Here is a 27772-nt window from a genome sequence, read left to right as displayed (position 1 = left end):
ATATGGGCCTAGATGACGGGAAAGGGGGAGATGATACATCCGGAGACTGTCATGAATCTTCAGCCCCATCAAGTGCTCTCTTTATGACTTTGGGCGATTTATATAAACCCAGGAGCCCCGTTTTCCCCAGTCATTCAAATGAGCAGGATCATCTCTACCTCATGCAGTTCTGAGTATGAGATGAGATCACATGAGTACAAATATTTTTGTGAAATACACTTAAGTGTTTATTAGCTGGAAACGAATGCAAGGACTGGCACATCCTCCCCGGATTTCCTTAAGTAGCTCATACAGTTTGCACTCTGGATATCACGGATGTCTAAGGCTATGTCAGATGTTTGGTTACATGTGTGCAAAGACCTATTCTGACAGAAATGAGAGCTTTTCTCACACAGTCAGGAGTTTCACTGTTTGGTAGAAACTGGTGAGGGGGAAGGAAGGCAAAGGAAAACACAGTGCCTTTTTGACCTCAGTAAGAAGTGCTTAAAAGTCTATGGCAACTTCATCTTTTCCGAGAGGCCTGAGGTATTCAAACCTACATGGTTTCTATCTTAACCCTGCTTAGAATAGTGAGACTTGTATGTAAGATTTATTCTATTCTATTTTAAAGGGGAAGGGGGAAGAACTCTATGAGGGGGCACCAGGAGGGGGGCGGCATTTGGGATGTAAAATAAAATAATTGATTAAAAAATAAATTTACAGGACTGTGTGCATGTCTCTGGATGTGTCCTCAATGTGTGTGTAGTGCCCAGAGAGACCAGAAGGGGCATCAAAGCCCCCGAAGTTAAGGGTGTTTGTGAACTATCTGAAATGGGGGTGCTGGAAAATGTACCCCGGTTCTCTAACAGAGCAGCAAGCACACTTAGTCACCCCCTCTTCAGCCCTGGGGCCTATGGTTAAGAAATAAACCTGACAAATTTCTCCACTAGGAAACAAATCAGAGAGAGCAAGCACAAGGAGGTTTTTGTAGAGCATTATTCAAGAGACTATGTAAACACTTGGATTAATTTAAATACCAGTTAAGTCTAAAGGAAAATTTGTTTCCTGGCTGAGATGAATAGATCTGTGGGTCAGAATTTGACATTGAGGCAACTGAGAAGCAAATTAATCACTCCTTTATGGTGCCCGAGTCTTCTGCCCGTGAGATTTTGGAGGCTTTCAGGATTGTTGTGAGCTCCAAACTCACTAGTGCCCTGTTGGGCTCCTTAGCTATGCAGTCTGAGGTAAACATACACTGTGGTTGCTGATGTAGGAATCTTCTGATGGGGACTCAGAGGAGAGTGTTTAGGATCTGTGGTTCTCATGAGGAAGTGAGAAAGGAACAGTGGCTTGTTCACTCACATGTGTGCCCACACAGACTTGGATGCACACACTTTCTCAGAATATACTCCCTCATAAAAAACAAAGCAAAACAACAAAACCCCAAATGGGGCATGCCTTCTGTAGGTTAGATAAAAAAGAACATTTTCATTTTGCAACAAATACATTATTTGAGGACTGTAAAAATATAATCTACATAATCAAACACGCATCATCAGCCTTCTTATAAAAGATTGCCTGGTTTAGTTGAGTCAGGGTGGAGATAAATTAAAGCATTTGGAAGGGATGATCTTCTTTTGTCTAATGATGCTGTCTGTAAGGTGGAATTTCAGGAAAGAGGGTCTTGAGTGACTGGATAAACACTGTTGCACTTGGTAGCTTCAAGGGACACCCTGCAGACTCTACCCAACCCCTGCTTCAGGGCTGGCCTCAGTTGTTTGTATGATGGTGTAAGAACGAGGGACACATTTTTGCAGTTGTTGCAGTTGTTTCTATTTGAAAAATCAATCAATCAATCAATCAATCAATCAATCAACAAAACCCCACCACCAGCAGCAAAAAAAAAATGTTGGACCACTTAAAGTTTGACCTTAAAAGAAAAAATCTGTGGATCACAGGGTCCTCTTGGCCTATGCTGCTCTCTAGATAAGGACCCTGCCTTCCATGCTTGGTGTGGCGACTCCAAATGTTCCTAGAATTGTGGTTATGTAAGATTTCACGTCTGCGCTGCTGAGAACTGAAAACTAACATATTTTGTTTACCCAGTGCTGGTTTTTCTTTATTCCCATGTTTGTATTATAAAAGAGTAATTTAGTTCTAGAAAAAGTACATGTGGGGCGCTGTGCCAAGGCCTAGTGCCAAACATGAATATTGTGATTAAAGTATGCCATATTAATCTTTTGCTTGACAAAAACCTAGTGAGGGTGGTTTTGTTGTTCTTATTAACATAGATAATAAAAAAAGAAAGGCGTTAGACCCAAAATGCATGAGCTAGGAAGGGCTGAGAGTTATTCTGCTAGACTCTGACCAGTGTAGATGTGGCCTTGATCTTGAGAAAACAGATTTTATTCCTTTGATATGGGAGGAATGCAACTAAAGATAATTGAGATTAATGTTATGTTTGGCAGTTTCTCTCTTTTGTGTAGTGATATCAGTCCAGAGACTTAATATTTAAAATAACACACACATACACACACACACACACACACACACACACACACACACGCACACACACACACACACACACGTATAATATTATTTGTGGTCATGTAAAATTTCACTCATGCCCTGCCTGTGTGTCTGTCTGTCTGTCTAATATATGTATCTTCTATCTATCTAAGGTATATGATATGATAATGACAAAAAGGCAATATTTATTAGTTGAGAGACTGTTTCCTTCCCTTGATCTCTGAGGCACACTTTGTATTGGGCATTGTCTTTATTCTTTGGAGCTCACAGTTTTGGGGTACACTAGACCTGCAAATGAGTAGCCCTAGTGCAATGGCATCGGTGCTGTTGTGAAGAAGAGTTATGAACCCTGTGCCACGCAGAAACATTTCACAGAGCAATAAAACCCTGCACAGAGGAGAGGTCCCTTCACGAAGTTCAAGAACCTTCCACAGAACATGGGAACCCTCGACAGGGGAGAGGACCTTCCGTTAAGTAGGTGAACCCTCCACAGGGGATGAGACGTCCCTCAGAGTAGGGAAACCTCCAGAGAAGACAAGGATTTCTCAAAGAGTAGAACTGTCCACAGAAGACAGGACTCTCCGTGGAGGAGGGGGTGGGAGGTGTTTCCTAGTCATGGGAAAGATCCTGGGCCCAGCTCTGAGCTCAGGTTTGTCCAGATTGTAGTACGTATGACCTGGCGGCTGGACAGCATGAGGATGCTGGAGCAGAAGAGTGCGAAATCTCAGCTAGAACACAGGGACAGTTTGGATGATTCTTCTGTGGGATGTTTCTGATCATGGACCCCATCATTTGAGATCACTTAAGAAAGTGATCTTAAAGAAGACAAAAATTTTATAGATGTTAATTTTAGGAAGATAATTTTTATAGTGGTATGGAAATGTGTTAAAAGCTGAGGAGAGAAGGTAGTTAGGAGGCAGCAGCAAGTGTGGCGGGCCTAACAGGATGAAGACATCATTGTGAGCAGCGACCGGAGCTGAGAGGCAGATATGGCGGGAGCTAGAAGAGCAGCATGCACTGACAGCATAGGAGAAGGCTAGGCCATGCTGGGGTGCGTGGTAGGCTAGACAGAAGAGTGGTGAATGAAGGCACACGGTACCTGTGGTACCCATGGGTAGAGACAGTCAGGTTCTGGAGGAGAGGGAAAAGGTTGCAGTGACCGTGAGATAGTCTGGGTACAAAATCATGATTGCTTAAGTGTGTAGGCATGCAGAACATGTTATGTGATGTAAGCTAAGTCATGGCACACATGTGAGTCCTGGCCTCTTACCAGACAGAAAAGGAAGGCTATATTTCAGTTGCTGAATTAAATACTCCTTTGTACCTCATGATCTAAAGGCCAAGGTCTGTTTCCCTAATGATAATTCTGTGCTTGAGTTGCTTGATGCTATATGTGTCTTATGGTAAAGAGAAGTGACCAGTAAAGGTTAATGAGTTTGCTAAAAGTGGTGAAAACAGAGCCAAATCAGATTTATATTATACTGCTATACTTGATTCTTAAAAGAAGACAAGTTTGATGGGTTAACAGCTGAAAAATTAAGAACACATCAATAGATAGGTGGATAGGTTGGGAAGTATTTTGGTTCTTCTTTGGTCTTTAAGACTTTTCTGTCTGTATGAGAGTGATTTAAACTTGATTTATACACAATTGCACGTGTGTGTGTATGTGTATATGTGAATGTGTGTATGTATGTGCATGTGTGCATTTATATATGTGTGTGTGCATAGCATATATGTGCATGTGTATATGTGTATATGTGCAGGTAAATATGTATATATATATATGCATGTGTGTGTGTTTGTGTTTGTGTGTGTGTGTGTATTGTTTAAAAACTTCACTGACTTTTTAGGAAAAAATAGTTCAAGTATCTTTCAGAGTTATAATGGAGGAACTGGCCATACTGAAAACCTGTGCTTACATAAAGAATTATTTTCCCTATTATCTTTGTATGTGGTGTGCAATATTTACATTTTCTATGGCTCGGTAAACAGAATTTTATAGCTTTTCTGGGTAAGAGTAAAAATTTTCATTTTGACTGAAGACGAAAGCAAGATTCATCCTATGAAGCAATAAAAGGCGAGCTCCACAAGTCCAGTACAGGGTGATTGATGAGTGATGGTGACTGCTCCTTAGGTTATAAAGCAGCAGTCCCGTTACCACCCTCCAACGGCAGAGCTCCCATGATCTAAAACAGATCATCCAGTACAGTTAGCACAGAGTAAAATTATGGCAGGAAAATGAAACATAGAGACAAGAGAAAAAGGAGTCAGTTAAAACAGGCCCTAAGATGACACAATTGGAAGAGCTGTGACAAATTAGCTGCTATGCATATGTCCAAGGAACTGGAGTTACATTCCTGGTGCTGTAACAAAATAGCTTGGCCAAAGCAACTGAAGAAAACAGGTTTATTTTCGTTCCAAGTTTGACTTGAAGAAGCCAGAGCAGCAGCAGCAGCAGCAGCAGCAGCAGCAGCAGCAGCAGCAGCAGCAGCAGCAGCAGTGGCAGCAGCAGCAGCAGCATCATGGAACAACTGATTACATTGTGTCTGCAGTCAGGAAGTAGAGAGAAATGAATGCTTTTACCTTCTTCTTTCTAGCTGAGGGAATGGTGGCACCCACCTTTAGAATGGGTCTTCCCACCAGGTTAACCCAACCAAAATAATCTGTTACAGCATAGCCAGAAGCTTGTCTCTTGGGTCATTCTAGATCTTGTCACACTGACCATCAATTTTAGCTATCACAGACATAGGAAACTGCATTTTAATGAATCATCTATATAAGTTTCCCACATTTGTTAGAAAATATTAATTTTCAGATTTAGACCCCCCCCAAAAAAAAACTCAACGAGGGAAAGAAATCAAACAAAACCACATGTAGACAGATTATAGTTAAAAGGCAAAGAGTCAAAAACGTTGAGGAAGTCATGAAGGCAGTGGTGGAAACAATGTTCTGTACATTGGAGAGCAGTGGCAGAAACGACCATTTGCAGAAGAGAGCGGCAGCGCCTTGTATGTGTTGAAGAAGAAGAACGTTCTGTTATCTCACAAGTCTATCTGGGGAGATACACTGCATATATGAAAACTAATTTTCTGCTTCCTTCGTTTGGTGTGTTAGTTAGCTTACCATGACTGCAGCACAATAATTCAGGCAGCTACTGTGTAAAAAAAAATAAAGTTTTATTTAGCTTACAGTGTCAGAAGCTCAAAATCCAAGATCAGGTAGGTCCTTGATATGAATCCTGGTTAGGGCAGGCATAGAAGCTCATTCTTCTGGGAGCTCACTGAGGGGAAAGAGTTACACCTCAAACAGGAGAAGTTGGGGAGATGTTCTGCAACTCCTACCAAAGGCATACCCTATGAATTATGGATCTCTTTTTATGCCCTACTCTTAAAGGTTCATAATATCTCATTAACACTGACATTCTCAGGGCCAACCTTTATATATGTACTTTTGAGGACCCTCTACATAGAAAACTTTTGGGAATCAATGAACTTAAAAGAATAACATTCAATATTGTTTGAGTTCTCAGTCATTGTGAAGTTATAAAAATTACTGTTTCCCATCCATTAACTTCCAAGTGTTTGGGTGTTTGTGTTGTTGATGTTTACCATGAGCTATTTCTTCACAGACTGTCTTGTGGGGGTTTGTTTGAGAAATACTTCTGGGAATGCTCAACTTCAGGAATGGAATTTGATTACATTTATTCCTTATGTTTATTTTTTATGATATTCCACGTTGAAGTGATTTTAGGAAATAATTAGCAATGTAGCCTTTTGAGTCTATAATCATGAAAATGTGTAGTTTTATCTGTATTGCCTTTTCTTTCCTCTAATAATGCACTTTCAGAGTTGAATGGCTTTGGGTTATTGCCAGGTGAAATACTTTCCAGCAGGGCCAAACTGTTCTGTGTTGCTTTGTTAGACTATTTAGGTATACATGGAAATAGAATTCCCACCTAGAGTTTTCTATGCATACTTTATGAGTGTAACAGTGTCAGGAATATAGATTGAATTGCATTACAATAAAATCGTTACGTTTTGGGTCTCTATTTCATTCGAATTTATGCGCAGTCTGTGTGTAGTTCTATACAAGGTATTGCAAAGCAAGTGCAGCCAGAAGCAAGTTGTCAAAGTGCTTCAGGACTAATTGCAAGTGATTTGAGCAACTTACTAAAGAAGAACTTCTATGTCTTGAATTTAATTTAGTGATGGATTAAGTGGCTTAGTCCTTCTCTGTGATTGAATGATCTACTGTTGGCTTCGAGGTTGCCAGGGACCCAGAGCTTAAGAGATACTCATTTGCTTTGAATTTGTTTGCTGTCCCTATAGCTCCTTTTCTAATTCCTAAAAGTCTAATATATTCCTTTTCTCCCATGGCTGAGTTTGAGTTCCTCCCAGACTCCTTGTGCCTTAGGACTGATTGACTATGGTGGTGACTGACTATTACATGGGTATTTAAAAGTATGCTAGGTCCTGAGAGCATAGCTCAGCTCATAGAACCCTTGTCTAGCATTCTTAGAGCCCTGGATTCTACCCCTAGTACTGCATAACCTGAGAACAATGGCACATTGCTGTAACCCTTGCACTTGGGAGGCAAGTCAGAAATGATAGGAGGATCAGAAGTTCAAGGCCACCTTTGCTCACATAGCAAGTTCAAGCCAGTGAAGGATACACAAGACCATCTCAAAAGAGATCTGTCCCTTCAGGGAAAAAAAATTCCATAATGCATTCATGTATTTGCATCTTTTTCTCTCTTATTTCCTCAAGGAACTGGTGATTCCCAGTCTCTTTTTCCTTTCTAGCAGTGGCTTACTTGGTAATCCCAATGTGTATTTTGGCTCCACCTGCCAGTGTATTAAATCTGAAATTTGCCAGCAGGGTTTCCAATCTGTCCTATGGCAAGCTACCTGTCCTGGAGAATCTGCAGCTCTAGGGAGATTGAGAACCACTATCCAAAGATAGGAATTTGAATGGCTACATTATTCTGTTGATCACCTAGCAGCAGTAGTGAAATAGAATCCAGGGGTTCTAGCAGGGGTGAGAACATATCAGGATGAGACCCATGCTTCAGGTTAGTAAAGTATGCTGGCAAAGTGTTATATTTACTGAGTGTTTTTCTTGTGGATCAAGCCTTCTTATGGATTCAATTCCTTTCATGCTTGATAGCATCTGATGGGTCTGCACCGTCCTCTCTCAGGTCTCAGGTCTGCACTGTCATCACTGTTGTTTTACAGTAAGGAGGAACTTGGCCACTGTCAAGTTTTGTCATGGTTCCAGGATTTTTGGTGCTTGTCAGTCAGTACTAAGTTTGATGCCATAAGTCCGCAGTGCTACTACCTAAGATTTCAAACCAGCCTGTCATCTCCTATCCCTGTCTATGTAGCTCCGGTAAGGCCATGGGATTGTTTGTTTCTTTTAAAGTTATGCAAGAAGTGAAGCCAAAGTTCATGTGCTTATAGATAAGCTCCCATCTTACCCATTTATTTGTGGGCTTATTCGGGCTCCCCTTTAGATGAATATCTAAAGCTACCTTGATCAAGGCGAGTAAACATTAAACTTTATTGCTTTTGTAAACAAATATTTACAGCTTCTTTTCTTTGGAATGTTTATCTTGTTGTGTAAGTAATAAATTCAACTGATCTTTTATCTTTGGGCTCTGGCTTGTGGTTTTTGAAGCTTTCCAAGATCAACTGAGTAGAGATGTGGTTTGGCATTTTAAATAAAAGAAATGGCATCTGTGCAGTTGGATGCTTTTAAAAGCAGTTACTGCTTCAATGGAGATCCCTTCCTACTGGTTGAAGCTCTCCCTTCCTATCTTAAAAGCTTTATTGGATGATGAACGATAGCTTTTAAGGTTTCATTCATGAGAATTGAGGGCTCTACTTTACCTCTAAGGTATTTTGTTTTCTTAACCACCACCAATTAAAAAGGAGGGCATGATGTTTTAAACATGTATGAAGTGGAGAGGAAGAAGGTCCCTAAATTACATTTTAAAGTGACCATATGGCAATATAAAAGCCAAAAAAAAAATTGAGAGTAACCTTCAAAGTTACCAGTGAGTTTTAAGGCAGCCCCATCATTCCCTTCATGCAGATTCAATTTAGCAGGGGAGAATAAAGGAAGGACATTGATTAAAAAGGAACAATTGATTTCATTGTGCGCACGTCAGTATGAATGAGTTACAGTGTCGATATAAATTAACTCCAGTATTAGTAATTCCTCAGACTTCCTTCCCACAGCCCATTTCAATAATTGAAGGCTTGTCAGGCATTTGTAAGAAAGGTACATGCTCATGTGCATGTGTGGGTGAGTGTGTGTGTGTGTGTGTGTGTGTGTGTGTGTGTGTGTATGTGTGTGTGTGTGTGTGTATGTGTGTGTGTATGTGTGTGTGTGTGTATAATGTGTGGATAGAGGGGAAAGGAAACTATATATTTCAGAAATGTCAATCATATGCTCCTTCTAGGGTAGCTTTCAGTTTTAAGCAGACTTCCTGTTTAGAATGGGCATAGTTTGTCCTTCCTTGGCTTTCCTTGAACCTATGTCCTTCAGCCTTCTTTCTTATACCACATAGTCACAAACAGGAGTAGCTCTGTTTTGACTTTTTTCACATATGCTTTCTATTGCAAAGTGTTTACAGATAGCTGACTGCTCTCTCTGTCTCTGTCTCCCTCTCTTCCCCTCTCATAAATCCCACGTGTTATCTAGGGAACAATGCCATAATGCTTTTAGAGATCACACTTAAAAGAATGTAAGAATGAGTAGAGGTGGTTCTGTGAAAATTTTTTTTTCTTTTACACTCAAAGTCACAAGGAGACTGTGAATTTGAAGCCATTATGAGGTACATAATGAGTTTAAGGCCAGCTTGAGTTGTACAGTGATACTCTATCTCAAAGAAACACGGGCTCGACTAGGCCTCCATGGCAGAACACTTCTCAGCATGTGCGATGCCCTGGATTCAATCCCTCCACACTTCAAAGTGTAGCTCTGCAAGATTTCACTCCTTTAATAAGTACTGAAAATTCTTCGTGACAGTGACAGTGAGGCACGTGTCAGATTCTGTGACGTAGGAGAAAATGTTATCTCCTGTGCCCTGTGGCTATTTTATGACTTCGTGTCAGCCTTTGTAGCTGAAGGTGCTTGCTTCTGCTACAGTGAAGATAAACCTTCAAATTCAAAATGGAAACCCATGTGAACATATGGGATCTGGCTGTTCTTGTCTCCTTTAGCATCCTTCTATTGTCCTGGAAGCAACCTCCTAATGACTTGGTTCACTGACTGAGGTGTAGGCTCCCAGTTTTGTTTCCTTGAGGGCCAGTTTCAGGACCACAGCTTTCTGGGCAGCTCCCCTGTTCTGCCTGGGTAAGGTTTGCCCTGATTTCTCCAATCTTGATTTTAATTTCTTCCTTCTCAGGGGAGGAAGTCACTCCTTCTGAAAGCTCCTCCCACTTCCTGTGTCCAGATGAGCACCGAGGTGGCTTGGGTGGGGAGGGATTCAAGAAAAAAAAACTGTATTGTAAAAGAGATGACAGAGATGGGAAGAGAGGCGAAGAGAGTAGAGAGGAGTCTGGACCAAAGGAAGCTGTGAATAATAGTGATAGATGAATGTGTTCCAACTGGCATGGTGGCCTTGACAAGCTGAACTTCCAGGATACAAGGGAAATTGGACTTATCATCGTCAGTGATGTAGGAGTAAAGATCGGTATTTTGTTGAGGGTTTATTATGAGCACCCATGCTAGGTGCCTCAAATACTTCTTCTGCTACGCTAGCAATAGTCTTTCAGGATAGATCTCTTGGTGTAGCATGATGACCAGAAACTGTCAGCTTCCTGATGTGGTTCTCTTGGCTTTTTATCCAATCAACTCTTACCTGTTCCCATCCAAATTTCTATCATTGTCTTCCCCTCTCTCCAGTCCCTGACATTTAAGAATATTATGCATAGTTGTTGTTGCTTGGTGTAATAAATTATTGAAAGTACAGTGGATTAAAATATTACAGAGGTGTTACATGGGTGGGTCAGATAGAAATCTAGAATGGGTCTCACTAGACGTAAGTGTCTGTAGCTTGGAGTTTCTTCTGGGGGCTCACAAGCAGGATAAATCTCTTTGCCTTGTCCAGCTGCTAGCAGCTTGGAGGTGCCCTGCTGTGTTCAGGGGCAGCCAGGATTATCTCATGTGGTATCAGTCTGTGCTGAGTGTTCTTCCTCCCCGTTTGACACGTGAGAGACTCCTGTGGTTACACAGGGCTCCGGTGTGAACTGAGTGTGAAGTGCACACCCAGAGCTTTGGGTGTAGAAGCTTGGTTCCTAGCACATGGTATTATTTTGGAGGTTCTGGAAACTTAAGAGATTGGATATAGTTGGAAAGGGAAGATCAATTGGGAAAGGCTAAATCCTGGGACATAGCTTGTTCCTCATGAGGTAATCTCTCTCTCTCTCTCTGTCTTTCTCCCCTTCTTCACCTCCTCCCCTTTATCTCTCCTTTCTCTCTATTTCTCCTTCATTCATTTCCACCATGAGCTTCTGCTCAAGTGCATAGGACCAGGTGACCATGGACCGTGAGCGAAGTTAGAGCTCTCCTCCTCAGAATGGATTTTCTTAGATATTCGGACACAACTATGCAAAACCAGCTAATACAGGCCCTCCTAGATGAGGTTGGATGATCACTCCACTTTAAAATCAGATGATCAGCAATCACAATTCCATACACAAATCCAATCCTGCCCTTGTATCACCATATAATTAATTATCAGACATCAGGTATTGGGATGAGGGTGTCTGTGAGGGGCAGTCTATGATTCTGCCTTTTTTTTTTTTTTTGGTAACATTACTCGGCAAAAGGAACTTTGCATGTGCAATTAGGATGATGATGTTTGAAATCAGATTATCCTATATCACCCAAATCATCGCAATCATGTGACTCCTTCAAAGCAAAGAACATTCTCAGATGGGAGTCGGAGCTGTAACAGAGGGGAAGGTGACAAAGGACAGACAATATCTGAGTCAGCCTGTGCCCTGCTGTGCCCTGCTCCTGACTCTTTTGGAATTTGTTTATATTCAGTCTGTCTGTCTCACATTCACAGAAGGCCTTGACTTCCATTTCATTCTGTTTCAAGCCCAAGGCCCAACTTCACACTCTAGCAGCCAGGTGTTCAATTCCCATGGACCTACCTCCCAAAGTCCAAGCAGTTTCCTGTGGTTTATTTCAGCAGCATCAAGGTCTTAGGCCTTGCTCTATGCTCTGCCTTGATTCATGTTCTGCCCCAGTTGTCTTTTCTCCCTCTTCCTCTTTTGAAGTTACTTTTGTGTCCTCGAAGCTCTGACTGCTCTGACCACGGTGCAGATCAATCCCATAGCATCTGTAGACTTTGGCTGAGTATCGTCTTATTTATTAGATATTCACCATTATTTTGTGATTGTTTCCCATCCAAGCCATTGCCTTTCAAGGGAGGTGCTTCTTAGGGAACTTTGTCAACTACATAACATACTTCATTGTAACTATCAATATGTATAACTGACTGACTTACAGAAAGTATTCTTTTAGAAAAACTAGATGCATGTGGCCATTTCCTTATGATATAGTTTCGTCCCCAGATTCAGTGCCCTGGTTACTTTTAGGTACTTGGACTTGAAGACTCTCTATTTCTTTCTTTAAAAAGTCATTTATTTGACTCTAATTTTATTTTTTAAAAATTTTGGAATCTCACATCATGTACCCTAATCACTTTCACCTCCCAGTCTTCCCATATCTGCATCCACATAACCCCCCGCCCCCCCCACACACACATAAGAAAATAGAAAGGGAAAAATCTATTCCGTGTTATCTATATATTCACTGGGGCATGGTCAAATTCCTAGTGGCCTTCCATCTTTCCCCACCTGCATCCACACCAGAAGCCATCAGCTGAGGATAGTAGTGTGGTGGCCTTTGGAGGGGTGGGGCCAGCTTTCTTGACTCCATGCTGCCCGTATGTCAGGGGAGAAGAAAGGAAGAACCTCTCTTTCTATCTGCATTTACTCAGGGTCTCTAAGGCCTTGCCACATGCCTGTCAGCCTTGACTCTCTGAAGGGTCCTTGTTAGAACATTTTATGTAATTTTCATTCTTGCAGTCTCCCTATATATGTAAAATCTCCCATTCTGCTTTGGACAACTAAAAACTAATCTAATCAGAATAACTCAAATTATGAGGTAAGATTATTATTAAACGGAACATCCAACAGATATTCCTACTTTAATAATATGAATAATAACACACATATTAACCATTGTGTTTTATTTTTAAAATTTTATTTAAAAATATCAAGCAAAGGGCTGGTAATTTATGAAGAAACCCATTGCCTTCCCCTTGTGCCCTCTCTGATAGTAAGGGCCTTGGCATGTATCAACTGAATGGGTTCAACTTTAGGAAGAAATGAAACACCAGCCTATTTCTGTGGTTATGAGAAACTGACTTGAGAACCTCCAATTTCATTTCAGAACAATTTTTTGTTGCTTTAGCTTGCAATAAAACAGTTCCCACATAAATTCATATAACTCATACTTATAGCAATTTCCTGTTTGTGTGAATGGCACATGACCACACATATTTGTGTAGAAGATACATGCAAATTTGTATGTTTTGATGGAATGCAGATAAAGTTGGATGACATCAATTGATGACCTCTTTCTGATAGCCATCTATATACAGGAGTGAGGAGTGCAACATTTGCATGTATTTGTTCCAGGTTCAATAGTTAAACTTGAAGGCCCATGAGATGGTGTTAGTTGGTGACTGAATTGTAAATACTCTTCTCCTGAGTGGGATGATGGCTTCACATATGTTCAGCTACCCTGACCTTCCTTCTGCCATGAGAACATATAACATTTCTCCAGTTCAGAGGATGTAGCCCTCATCAAGTAGCAGAATTGCTAGTGCCTTGATCTTGGGAGTGAACTAGGCAAGGGTAAATATGGGTGATTTTTCCCTTTCTATTTAAAATTTTATTTATTTTGTGTATTCAACTGTTTCATCTGTATATATGTTTGTGCACCATGTGTATGCCTGGTATCTGCAGAAATCAGAAGAAGGCACTATATCTTCTGGCCCTAGAGTGACAGACAGTTGTGAACCATCATGTGGGTGCTGGAATTGAACCCAGGGCCTCTGGAAGAGCAACCAGTGCTCTTAATCACTGAGCCATCTGTCTGGTCAGTGTTCTTTTTAAATTAACTAGACTATGACATTTTTTAAATAGCAGTTCAAATGCCCTAAGACAAAGAAGGAGAAGAAGAGATGTGGGAGGTGAATTCTGTAAATGACATTCTATGTCTAGAATATAAGGATGCAATGGTGGATATAGATATTATGAAATATATCATGTGGGAGTCTTACCAAGGTTTGGGAGTGCCAATGTAGTTGTAAGACTTCTTCTTTACCATAAAACTCCATGTGGTCCCAAAGCCACACAATGTTGAAGTTATTTATGTCTCTACTTCTCAGGCAGGGAGCTAGCCCTAGGCAAGTGTCTCAGAGTGTCTGATCTCTACTGTCTTTATCTATAAAATTGGATTTATATTTTCTTTGAAGATCTAGAAAGCATATATAAGTCATGTGTAATTTTCCTGGAAGGTATTAAGCAAGTGGCTTCTCCATGACATAATCAGTGTGATGGGAGATAAGACATACTCAAGTGATGACTTATTCCCAGGGTGAGTATATCCCACAAAAAGGAATCTTCTTCCAGGAGAATGGGACCATTTGACTGTGAAAATTACAAAAGAAGGCCAATTTGGGGCATGAGTGGCTCTCCCATAAGCCAAGGGGAGAGCTCGGTTCTGAGGTCATTGAGTTAGAGGTCAATGAGTTAGAGGTGTGTGCTGCACTTGAAACAGACCTTGCCTATTTGTGGGCTGGCTTCACTGGTGTACTGGCTACTAGTGGAAGCTCACCTCTGGGCCTTCTGATCCAGTTTCCATGAGGAAAGAGGTGGACAGGGGTGCAAGCATTTTGTTCTGCCTTGTTACTGCTTTGTCTTCTGCCATGAATAAGATTACCTGACGTGGCTGATACTCTCCACACAAAGCTTCCATGATTGTTAAGAAGGTTAAATGGGGCTGCAGAAATAAGTCAGCAACATGCTTATCATGAAAGCATTATCTTGAGTTGGAGCTCCAGAACCTGACTAAAAGAGTCTGCCTGGCATGGTGGCACATGTTGGTGACGGCCCATCCCAGGATGGAGAAAGGTAGATCCTTGGGGCTCACTGACAAGCTAGCCTCATCTACCTGGCCAGATCCAGGCCAATGAAAGACCCTGAATCAAACCCAAAGGTAGATGGCTGCTAAGGAATTGACACTGAGATTGATCTCTGGCTTCTGCGTGTGTGTGTGTGTGTGTGTGTGTGTGTGTGTGTGTGTGTGTGTGTGTGTAATTTAAGGAAAGATTTATTTACTTTGGCTCACTATTTGAAGCCATATATATATATATATATATATATATATGTATATATATATATATTCTATAGTGAAAGGAAAGATAAGGTAGCAAAGGTCTGAGGGAGCTGGTTACAAGATCCTTACAGTCACGAAGTAGGGAGAAATGAATGTTGTGGTCATGCCTTTTCTTATTTACTGAGTCCATGGAATGATCTGCCCACACTTGCGGTGGGTTTCTCCACCTAAATTAAACTATATGTTCCCTGCCTTGGGTCTTTTCTCCTAGGCAGTCCTAGATCCTATCTAGTTGAGAGTATTAACTATGACAGCAGGTAAAAAAAGGCCAATGACTTCCATGGTATTTTTATGAAGAGGTGCTGGGGACACTTTTCAGTTTAATAAATACATTGATTCATGAGAGAAATAGAAACAAAAGAAACATGTCATATGTAATAAGTTTCCACTCATACCCAATATACAAATATATACACTCCATAAATATGATGAGTATGTGGAACATGCTTCTTTATAAATTAAATTGTGCTGGTTTTGAAAGGTGGATTCTGATCTGATTCAAAAAAACAGAAAATAAGATACTTTTTTAATCCCAATAACTCAGCAAAACATTACAAGCAAATATTACAAAAGCCTCAAAGGCAGAAATACATTTCTCTCATTGATTCAGATCCCACTAGGGCCCGGGCTTTGAAACAAACAGTGGAGTCGTAGTGCTGACAAACCAGATAACTTAAGGGCACGTTATACCAAAGGGGCTCATAGAAGTTATCCACAGAAAAACTTCCAATTGTAAAAGGAATAAACATGGTTTTTTTTGGATATGAGTGGTGTTTAATCTGAACGTGCAGTGAAGGCCAAGAAAGGTTCACATTGCCAAGCACAGGGCAGACTGAGGAGTTGCTGCACTTCAAACCCTAGAGCTATCTGCCTTACCGGCCAAAACTCATTGCTGTAGCTCCCCACCTCCAGCTCTCCCTCCCTCCCTCCCTCCCTCCCTCCCTCCCTCCCTCCCTCCCCCCCTCCCTCCCTCCCTTTGTGCTTCCACCCCTCCCTGCTTTCCTTCCTCTTTCCTTTCCTGTTTCCCTTCCCCATCTCTTTTCATTCTTTTATCCCTTCTTGTCTCCTCCTATTCTTTCCTCCCTCTTCTTCCTCTCCCTCCCCAACCCTTTCAATGCCATACATAGTACAATGTGGGACACACTTTTGGCATCAACTCACAGTTTCAAATCCATTTTTATTTTATTTTATTTTAATTTATCCACGGATGCATCTGAACTCTTCCTGGAAGTGTGTTAGAGATGATTTTTTTTTTTGGTTTTAGATTATTATTAATTCCCAGGTCAAAGTTGAGCATCACAATTAAGGCAGTGTATAAGTAGTGAACTCAAATGTTAGGAAAAATATCAACAGTTGTTTGGCTTTATGATGTCTAAGGCAGAGCTTTCTCCCAGCATGCTTTGTATGTTCATAAAAATATTAATACATACCATATGTGTAAATTAAAGAGCCAAATAAAATTTAATAGATCACTTGAGTCAAGGTATTGACTAAAATGACTGCTTTATGCCAAGTTCTGATTGGAAAATATGAACATCACATTGTAGGGTACATGGGTCATAGACGGGATCACACCTCGGAAAACTAAAGGTGAAATGTTGCTCCATCAGTAAGTGGCATAAAAGAGACTAGTAGTATACAAGTGATACCTACTTGCAAGTCCATGGATAGTCCACATCTGGGTGGTCTTCACTGTTGATTGAGTGGAAATTATATAGGAACTTATTGATCATACTCAGATGACCCCAGTTGTTTCAAACAATGTAAAACATCCAGTCACTTTTTAAGTTGGGGTGTGAATGTGCCTAATGGACAGTTTCGAAGTCTGCAGTTCAGAGTGAAGCCATGGGAGCCATGTGGCTTCTAGGTTACCTCAAATGCAGACTGACATGTAACACTTCTTGGAGAAATCGTGTGGTTCCAGAGCAAAGCATGGATTTCCTTGCTGGCTGTTTATGGATTCGTTCATTTCCTTATACATTGTGGCTCAGCCCCTACTACAAATGGTAATCTTTTGCTAAACACAAATTAATTTAGTGGTAGCACTAGGCCATCCTGAATGTCACTGAGACAGGCTCAAGAAACCATAACTTTCTTGCATTTCAACAGACTCCACACTGTTCCAAGCCAGGGGCTGCTGTTTCTTTGAGATAAGGTATGTTTCTCGTATTAAGTAATGCTAAAGACTTTCAAGGGATCTGGTCTCTGCCCATGGAGAGCTGAATGTTTTACAAGCTTCCCAACTCCCAGTTTGCTTATTCTCATAATAGTTCTGTGATTGGCATTCACACACTAGTAGTCGCCTTTCCTGTGGAGAAGGAAGTAGAGAGTCTCTAAGGTCATTTCAGGAAAGCAACTACAACATGGTTTTAATAGATAAATCTTTGCTTAAGCAGCTAGTGCATTGTTTTAACAGGCATGTGTTTAAGTATTAAGAGTGTGAAATTATCTTTTTATGTGTGTTTTGGATGCTCGTAGATTTCCCATACCTTTACAATAAAGAATATATCCACTGAGAAACAGTTTTAGAGCAGAAAACATACTCAGATACACCCGAAGGTCCTTAAAACTTTGAATATATTATCTTTTAATCTGTAGTTTCTCAACATGCTTTAAAACTACAACTTACATATTTTCAAGATCTATATGTATGTATATACATACATTAAGTAGAAAAGGAAAATTTAGTTTTTGTGATTATATTTTCAACTTAAAAATGTAATTCTCTTAACATAAAAGTGCTCTAAATATGAATTGTGAGCTGTTGGATTGTTCTAAATCAACTGATTGACGTGACTCTCTGTGACTTTAGGTCTTGGGTTGATTAGCTGCAGGTCCTTCCCATTGTGGATTAACAATTCCAAAATAAATATGAGTTCACCTCATAAAACCCTTCAAGCAGTGGTTAAACCAAATAGGAATTCAAACCTCTATATTAATTTTTTTATTACACCTTGTGTAGTTTCATGTCAACTTGGCACAAGCTCGAGTCATTTGGGAAGAAAGACTCTCAACCGAGAAAATGGCTTCATAAGATTGGCCTGTAGACAAGACTGTCCAGCATTCTATTGACTGATGAATTGATGTGGGAGGGTCCAGCTCAATGTGGGTGGTGGCAACCCTAGGCAGGTGGTCTTGAGTTGTATATGAATGCAAGGTAAGCCGTGAGGAGCATGGCCTCTGCTTGAATTCCTACCTCTAGGTTCCGGCCCTGCCTCCTTTAGTGATTAAAGTATTACCTAGAATTCTAAGACAAGTCTTTTCTTCCCTAAGTTGCTTTCTGTTTATGATGTTTTATCACAGCAATAGAAACCGTAAGACATGTTGTTTGTGTATGTGTGTTTGTGTATGTGTGCATATGTTTGTGTGTGTATTTGTGTGCATTTGTGTATATGCATGCATGTGCAAATGTGAGACTGTAGGCAGATTCATGCCACAGCATGTAAGTTGAAGTCAGAGACAACTTGCAGGAGTCAGTTCTCTCCTTCTGCTATATGAGTCCTAAAGATTGAACTCAGACTGTCTGGCTTGGCAGTAATTATCTTACCCACACAGCCACCTCCGCAGCGTAGTGTCTTGAAAATTAACAAAGGTAAACAAGACAATTTAAAAAACAAACCAAATATGTATAGGTGACTCCTGGAAAAAAGAAGAATAGTGAATAGGACACATATTAAAATATATAAATGCTTTAGTATATCAGAGACTATAAGTTGAAAGGAAAAGACAACAACAACAAAATACCCACAGGTGTAGAGATGAGCAGTTGCTGGTCCCCAGCTGTTAGCTTCTTGGACATGGCCTCGGAACTGAAGACATGCTCTGCGTTTTGATGTTGTCAGATCTTTATGTTGACTTTCATCCTCATGCACTTGCGAGAGAAAGCTGCAGCACTTCCAGTGAGAAGTTTATGTTCAAGGAAGGAGGAAAAAAATAAGATTTTTATAAGGGAAATTAGGGATTTGGCTGGTATCCCCAGTACAATTCTATTCACATTATACTGTTCTCTCCCCTTCTTTTCATGTGTATGTGGTGTTGGTATATTGTGGATGTGTGTCCACATGGGTACATGTGTTCACAGGAGTGCATATGTGTGCATATGGGAGAGATGCACACACCCATTGGTGCAAGTGTGTCTGGAAGCCGGAATTGGGTACCAGGAATCTAACCCTTTCATCTTGCTCCTTCAGACAGTATCTCAAACCCAGAATTTGCAGATGCAGCTAGTCTCTCTAGGCAGCTTGCTACGAGCTCCCCCTTTCTGAGGTGGGAATTACAGACTAGCTGTATACCCACCCAGCATTTAAGTGGGTTCTGGGTATCAGAATTCTGGGCCTCTTGCTAGCCTGGCATGCATTATAGTTGCTGAACCATCTCCTTCCCCCTACACCCTTTTGTTCACTTTGCATCCTATTGGCTAGAATTATATCCCAACCCTACCAAGCTTTCAGAGCACCACTAGTCTCTGAAGGGGAAGGCTAAGGAAAGTGGGAATGGATGGTTGACTCTACTTATTCACTTTACATCCCACTCACTGCCCCCTTTCCCGGTCAGCCCTCCTCCTACAATCTTTCCCCCACTCCCGCTACCTTTCTCCTCTGACTGGGTGGGGGGCCCCTGGGTATTCCCCTCCACCCAACCTGGCACTTCAAGTCTCTGCTAGGCCAGGTAATTCCTCTTCCTCTTAAGGCCAGACAAGGCAGTCCAGTTAGTAGAACATGTTCCACAGCTTTGGGGACAGCCCCTACTCCAGTTATTCAGGACCCACATGAAGGTCATGCTCTACATCGGCTACATATGATGTGGGAGACCTGGGTCCAGCTGTGTGTGTTCTTTGGTTGGTGGGGAGAGCCCTAAGGATCCAGATTAGTTGATTCTGTTGGTCTTCCTGTGGAATTCCTATCCCCTTTGGGGTCCACAACCCTTCCTCCTATTCTTCCATAAGAGTTCCCAAGCTGCATCCACTGTTTGGCTGTGGGTGTCAGTATTTATCTGAATCAGCTGCTGGATGGAGCCTCTCAGAGGACAAAGCTCCTGTCTGTATGGTCCAGGATTCTAATAGAGGTAGAAGAGAGGCAGCAGGATAATGGAGCTTATTTTTTAAAAAATTATAATTTAATTACAATGTTCCTCCCTTCCCTTTTCTCCCTCCAAACCCTTACACATACTCCTTCCCAACTCTCCTTCAAACTTTTTTCACTAATCATTATTGCATGCATATATGTTTATATACATATATACATATTCCTAAATATATATATTCCTAAATATAATCCATTACATATATATACATATACATACATATTCCTAAATATAACTTGATCAATCAGTATAATGTTACTAGTATGTATATTTTCAGGGCTGACCATTGGTACTAGATACCCAGTTGGTGTGCTGTTCCCTGAAAAAGGACAATCTCTCCTGTTCCCACCTATCCTCAGTTACCTGTGTTCTTTGTGTAGGGTTGTGGCCTCACAGGACTTTCTCCTTGCAAATCCATATGTTCCCTGGAGTCCGCTTTGTTCAGCTCATGTTTGGGTGGTTCTGCTGATGAGACTCTAAGGCGTTAGCTTCTGTCGTTAGCTGGAGGCACAGTCTCACAGCAAACCTTTGGGTCCTTTGGCTCTTACCGTCGTTCTGCCTCCTCTTTTGCAACGTTTCCTGAACTTTCAGCATGGGGTGTTTTGTATCCACTGGGACCGGGCTCCACAGCTCTGTGTTGTGATTGATGTGATTTCCTGTAGTGGTCTCTATCTGTTGCAAAGGGATATTTTCTGGATGAGGGGTGAGTGCTACATTTTTTTTTCTGTGTGTCTAGGGCCACATGTATGCAGATTGTTGTTAGGAATTATACTGCGTTAGTAAACTAGTGACCATAGATCCTCCTCCAGGAAGCATAATTTTGCTAGCACGGAGTAGTTAGCTAGGTTTCCAGGAACAAGCACGGTCTGCCTCTTGTTGAATGGGTCTTAAGTTCAATTAGAGAGCTTTTGGTTACTGCTTAAGTATGGGCGCTTTTTACTGTATCTGTATGTTTATTGTGCCGTGCTGCTTGTGGTATGTTTCATAGACATCATCAATGGGTAGAGCTCTTGTTTCTTATAAAACATACACATTTCTAAGTAGCCTTTCATTTTGTATGTTTTTAAAATTTTGCACATATCTGTTAGTTGCTTTATATTTATCTGCCCAAAGCACCAAATTCTAAATTCTAATCTGGAGATGGTGCTCTTACAATTAGGAAAATGTGGCACCATTAGAAGTAAAATGTATGTGTTATGAATTCTTTCTTCTGCATCACCATTTTAATGCCATTGTAGTGACAGTAGAACGAAACGATTCTTACAGGGACCGCTGGCCTCCTCGAGTTCTACCGTTATATAAACCACAAACACAACACCATCCATTCCCCCTGAAATGGTCCCAACCTCAGAAGCATGTGAGTTTATTTTGGATTTGATTTGATTCTTGGCAAGTTTTATGAGAAACATCGGAGGAGCCTGGGGAACTTGCAGTGCTGAGAGGCCTTTTCAGCTCTGGTTTCCTCATACATTTGGGTGTTGGTGAGCTGTCTGCCAGGACACTTTGGACAGAGCTCCGATGGAATGAACATGGCCAAGCTGGAAGGGTACAGACCTCAGATGTGTTAATGGGAAACATCCCAGGAGCTCAGAGGCCTAGCAACTTGGGTGGCGTCACATGGATTTGGGAGGTGTCATGCTGTGCTGAGTTCTGCCAGGGTATGTGACAGCAAGTCCTCTTGGCCATCCAAACTAGATTGTTCTGGTAACTTTTAGGTTCAACCATATATCCCTTGATTTATGTATGATCATTCAGAAATCAGTAATAAAATTTTTGGAGGGGAAATTCTATACTTCTAAAAGCAACTGTTAAACTAATTCTTAAAACAGGAAAAAAAAAGTCCAGGGAAAGTTCTTACCTTTTGAGCAGGCCACAGACCTACATGGGAAGTGACATTGCTGTGTAAGTGACAGGGCTGAACTAGCTGATGTACCGTGGGAATTGGTACCATAAACACCAGTGGGTACCAATACTCAGGGATGATTAAGTTTTCTATGAAATGGTGTGCCGTTGTCAGTTATTTATATATTATGTCGACACATGCTTCTGTGTACTTAAATCCTCTCTAGATTACTGACAATTCTAATATAAAATGTATCTTATATGTCAGCTGGGCTGCCTGTTTTACTTAATGTTACTCGACTTTTCATTTTGCCCATTTAATGACCTACAGATAACGCTGGTCTGTGTTTGTGAATGAAGAGCTGAGGAATTGACTCAGAGATTAAGAGCTCTTGTTGTGTTTACAGAGGACCCAGGTTTGATTCCCACTACCCCATGGCAACTCAGCCATCTCCTAACTACAGCTCCAAGGCACCTTGGCGCCCTATTCTGGGCTCTGTAGTCACTGCATGCATGTATGCATGTACACAGAGGTGCATATAGGCAAAACACACACATGGCATAAAAATAAATCTTAAAAAAGAAAGTTTAATAAGGTTTAAGTAAACAATGCATGAATCAAAACCAAAAGGGAAAATCTTTAAGTAAGTGGGCAATATTTTCCAGAAAAAAAATTTCATCTGACATACCAAATACTAAAATTAATTTCAAGTTATTTTATTTCTGGGGACAGACATGAGCTGAATGGGAGAATGGCTGTCACCGTGGGCTCTTGTCCTCACAGAGGGAGTTGCATTGTTGAGCTTTGGAAGTATTTTTTCATCCAGTTTCATAATAGCTCCCTGCCCCCATCTTACAGATGAGATAGTTAAGGTCCTCAAACCTGCTATTGGGGCCCCTTAGCAGATGAGGATACAGCCCAGTGGGACGCTTTAAATTTCTATCTTCAGATTCCACAGCTGCCTTGCCCTGAGGTTTTGTGTTTTTTTCATATTTATATTAAAATACCACAAAGGAACAAGTGAGAGGTTTCTATACAGAAGATTTATTAGAGTACCAATAGATGAATAATAACGCAGCACAAAGCAAACAGTAGAACAAACCAGAGGAGGCATTTACACCTGGCATGATTACCAAAGGGTTAAATTTTGTCGTGTATTTTAGTTGACACACATGTAACACCACGTTGATAAATCCACAAGGGGCATAATAAACATCAGAATACTATGACTGAATCTACTTCAAAATTTGAGCTAATCAATAATAAAAGATATGGAGATTAAAATATTAACTAAGTTTCACTTTACATGCTTCAAAATGAATAATTTAGAAAAATTCTTTCGACCAATGATAGAAAGTTATAAGGCCCTTGATGTAGTGACTATGAGATATGTCCTGTCTCTTTGGAAAAGCAATTTGTCAACAGTTATAAGGTTCATGGAATTTCCACACCCTTAGATGCAGCAATTCCATTCCTGGGAATGTGTCCTGAAGGTCTTATTGAAAGGACAACAAGATTGACGTATAAGAAAACGTTCACTGTGGCAGTAGCTATAGTGGTGAGAAGCTGGAAGCCACTTAAAAGTCCTCAGAGAAGTGACTCAAAAAAAAAAAAAAACAAAAACAAAAACAAAACTACAGGATCATGTGCCTGGGGGATTCTGTACAGAAACATAACTGGTGTGGATGGATAGGGTGGGGTGTGGAGGGGGGAGCAGGAGGGAGAAGGGAGAGAAGCAGGCTGTCTGGACTTGGTTGATATGGTAGTGTAGGAGACCCACAGGCTCAGGAGAGCTGATACTTTGGGTTCCAGTGAGTTCTGACTTCAGGTATTCTCTTGAAGATGTTAGGTAGAAAGAACGAGTATTTCTTATCAAGCTTGAATTTTAGCAAGACTTTCAACATACTGAATGACTGTGATCCACACTGGGAGAGAAAGCGACTTTATTTAGCTTACCAGTTCCAGTTTAATGCCACTCGGAAACAACCTTGCAGATCTATGCAAATATTCTCCTTGACCAGGTACCTGGGTACCCTGTAACTTAGCTGATGTAATCCATGAAATAAACCACCACAGCCTACATAGCCATTGAGTTAATCATGAAAACCCCTGGTAATGTAAGAATGCTAATGATACGAGCTGAGAAAAGGAGCCAATTAAAATGTATTCTGTGTATTTGATTTCCAAAAATGTTATCAGTAAGAGTAATCACATAAAAATAAAAACTGTGAATGAAATGGAATGGAAGTTAGCAGCTCATTTTAGACACTCATATGTGAAGTGTGTGTGTGTGTGTGTGTGTGTGTGTGTGTGTGTGTGTGTGTGTGTGTGTGTGATATTTATTGGAAAGAGTAGAATTCTGGATGAGTGAAATCTCAGGACCAGGCTGAATAGATGCAATGGTGCCGAGTGCTGGAAACTTTCATGGCTCATACTCAAGTAATTGTCCCTAGAGGGACAGAATGTATACAGAAGCTATGCATGAGCGCTCAAGGCAGCTGACTCTACATAGGCTTAACGTACAACTTTAAGTGGCTCAAAATGAAACGACCAGGTGTCACTTTGTTTGGAACTTCAGGGAGCTTTCAGGATATAAATTCTTCTATTCCTTGGGTTGGAAAGTCCTGGACAAATTAGAATGAGTTGTTCACTGGATAAAATATGCAAACTGAGATGGGAGTTCTCTAAGAGGGGTGAAAGATGAATTAGGATAGATGCATGTGATACCGTTTCGTAGCAATGTTAAGAACACGCCAAAAGCTGAGCAGTTAATTCAGTGGAAGGGAGTTGGGGATATTGTTTGAAACTATTTTGTATTAGAAGCAATCAACTGACATTCTGCAGTAGTTGGAACATAGTTTTTTGCTGTTTTTTTTTTCTTTAGCTTAAAAAAAAAATCAAGTCAGCTACCCAATCAAATTCTAGCAAATAAACCTCTGGTGAAAACATTGACAGTTTTAATCTAAATGGCTTCCTTATTGAGTTTTCCAATTACTGTTTTATTTATTTGGTTTTAATTTTATGCCAAGGGGAATACAAACCTATAATAGCACCTCATTAATTTGCACTAATGGGTGGTAGAGTTCTGATTGGTATGTGAGAGCATGCTGTTTAAACACACACAACGCTAATACATCTGTGGCCTTAGAAAACACCTCTGTCAATGGAATGGAGCCCACTGAGCTCTGAAGCCACTCCTTCTTTTCCCAGCTGAGCCCTGACCACTCCCACCTCCTGGCATTGGACTCCCACCACCAAACATTTCTTGGTGCTGCCTTTCAACTGCATTGCTTGTTGGTTCACTGGAGAGCAGGGTCTGTTGGTGTTTTGGTGGTCAACCTGTGTGGAGTTGGAGACAACCTCTAGCTCTCCATGACTTATCCTTCTGTGAGGAAAAAAAATGGTGTTTGTGAGTCAAGGAATCCCCAAGGGTTCTTAGGTCTGAGACTCTCTCATGGCTAATTGATACAAAAGGCACCAGGTCCTGTGCCTCAGTTTCTCTGTATAGAATGGTTTTTGGCGTCACAGAGTTTAACGACAGTTTTGTATAGATTGCTGCAGACTGCATACACACCACACGTTTATTATCATCCTCCATCATATGTCTGTTAGTTATGGCACTCATGTCTGCTTATGATTTATCTATCATCTGTCAATTATCTATCTATCTATCTATCTATCTATCTATCTACCTATCTATCTACCATCTGTCTCTCTGTCTGTCTATCTATCTATCTATCTATCTATCTATCTATCTATCTATCTATCATCTGTTTATCTAACCATCCATACAGCTATCTGATCTATATACTCATCTACATACCTATTTAAGTATCTATTAACCTATGTATCTTCTATATTTCTACCCACACATCTATCTATCTATCTATCTATCTATCTATCTATCTATCTATCTATCTTCCATCTATCATCTGTCTATCTGTCTAACCATCCATACATCTATCTCATCTATTATTCATGCATACACCTATTTAAGTATCTATTGAGGTATGTGTCTACTATTTCTATCCATGTGTCTACCTCTCTATCACATATCTGTCTGTCTGTCTATATCTATCTATCTATCTATCTATCTATCTATCTATCTATCCCTATGTACTTATTTTCTTAGGAAACAAATGTGGATTTTTTGTTCAAGTGCAAGAATTTTATAAAATTATCTATAAAAATCTATGTCATGGTCTTTGACCTTATTCATATACTGTTTACTACCAGCACCTGCTATACTCTAGCCTCTGTTTCAGCCCTCCTCTTTGGACCACTGAAAATGAGTTAGTATTTAAATGAAATCGCCATTTAATGAAAACAAAGAGCTGTTGTAGGATGGTAGATTTGGGGGTGTACAGTAGTGGTGAGCTGCAGTTGTTTGCAGTGAGTATGGATCTTGTAGGGCATCCTTAGAAGAGCAAATAGCATACAAAAGAGCTTTGAGAAAAAGGAAGACAGGCTTCGAGAACAGGCTAGTTTCATGGACCTGGGAGATCCATGATAAGAAGGGACAATGCTCTTGTATGAGAACAGGGACCATGCTCACAATGACTTTATAGTGCTGTGATGAGCAGACTTTCTTTCAAAAATTATTTTTAATTATGTGCTTCTCTGTGTGTGTCTGTGTATGGGGGTATACACATGAGTGCAGGTCCCTTCAGAAGTCAGAGGTATCAGATCCCATGGAGCTGGGCTTCTAGGCCGCTGCAGAACTCTTCATGTGGATGCCAGTAGTTGAGCTCTAGTCCTCTCTGCAATAGGAACTCTTTATAGCTTGGGCATCTCTGTAGCTCTAGCTGAGCAGATTTTCTGATGGTGATAGGACGCTATTGCAAAGATCTGAATAAACGAGGTCTAAATGAGTCAGTATGTGTGCAGCTTGGATGTGGCTTAGGAGTCTTCTGTTTGGTATCTTTAAATTAAGCTTTTGGAGGTCTTGTGGGTTAAGATATGCCATCGTAGCTCCTCTCAACAGCTGCCAACCATATACTAACCATGACCTTCTTGAGAGGGGACTTGTGTATTCATTAGCTTCTACCCTATCTCCAGATGGAGCTCTTTCTTCCTCCCACTCCTCTAATTCTCTGACCCCAGAGAGATTAACAAATCTCATTCACTTCAGAGTCAGGGCCAAAGAATGGATTATTTCCAAGTGTATTTACTTGATGCTGTTCTCTCTCCAGCAAGGCGCTATCATTAATTACAGCAAAACAAACAAAGCAAATCTTCAACAGCTGAGCTTTGTGTCTTCAAAGACTCCCAAACCTCATCAGCATAAAATAAATTAAATTTGGTGCTTACCTCGTGCACACATCCATTCTGCTGGATCTTTTGATGCCATATTACTGTTTGTGTGGCTCACGCTACATTACTGTTGGCAGTGCGTCCTGCAAAGTTGTCCCTGGCTTTGGTCTAGACTGCCTCTTGGTCCTGGAAGAAATCAGTGCCATCCTTAATTGGCTGCTTCAGCCAAGAGGCTGATGGAAAGGAAAGGACATTTGTAGCCAGCCTTTCCCACAGTGTGTGATATAAAGTCCAGGACTAACCTATCGTGCAGTGGTTGCCTTAGCCTTTTCTGTTTTTAAGTGCTATGATTGAACCCAGGGCCCTCTGAAGGCCAAATTGCTAAACCCAGGCCTAGTTACCTACCTGGTCTCCTCATTTATCTATTTAAAAGCTAAATCTAGGTTACTGTGTTGGTGTACACCTGTAATCCCAGCACTTAGGAGGCTGAGACGGGAGGATTGCCATGAGGCCAGCCTGTGATAAATACTTTTTGAGTAGCCTATGGGAATACACACACACACACACACACACACACACATATATAAAACGTATGAAAAAA

At 40.8% G+C, this 27772-nt stretch overlaps 1 protein-coding gene and 1 long non-coding RNA gene across 5 annotated transcripts in view; one reads left to right on the top strand and one right to left on the bottom strand.

Moving 5' to 3' along the window:
• Pid1 (phosphotyrosine interaction domain containing 1) overlaps positions 1 to 27772 on the top strand; it is a 219568-nt gene that overhangs the window by 23564 nt on the left and 168232 nt on the right. The window contains exons 1-2 of one of the 4 annotated variants that reach the window (XM_087567334.1): positions 20689 to 20778; positions 21342 to 21432. The gene's annotated coding sequence lies outside the window, so the exon portion shown is untranslated. 4 annotated transcript variants of the gene reach the window in all.
• LOC148003811 (uncharacterized) lies at positions 17554 to 20636 on the bottom strand. The gene is made up of 3 exons (XR_015629200.1): positions 20439 to 20636; positions 18742 to 18886; positions 17554 to 18632 (listed from the first exon to the last, which is right to left on the bottom strand). It is a non-coding gene; the product is annotated as an uncharacterized LOC148003811 (long non-coding RNA).

This window comes from Rattus norvegicus, chromosome 9 (genome assembly GCF_021556685.1).
Source record: "Rattus norvegicus strain SHRSP/BbbUtx chromosome 9, alternate assembly SHRSP_T2T, whole genome shotgun sequence".
Taxonomy (NCBI): domain Eukaryota; kingdom Metazoa; phylum Chordata; class Mammalia; order Rodentia; family Muridae; genus Rattus; species Rattus norvegicus.
The sequence above is the reverse complement of the archived record's forward strand: the minus strand, read 5'-3'. Positions and strand labels throughout refer to the sequence as shown.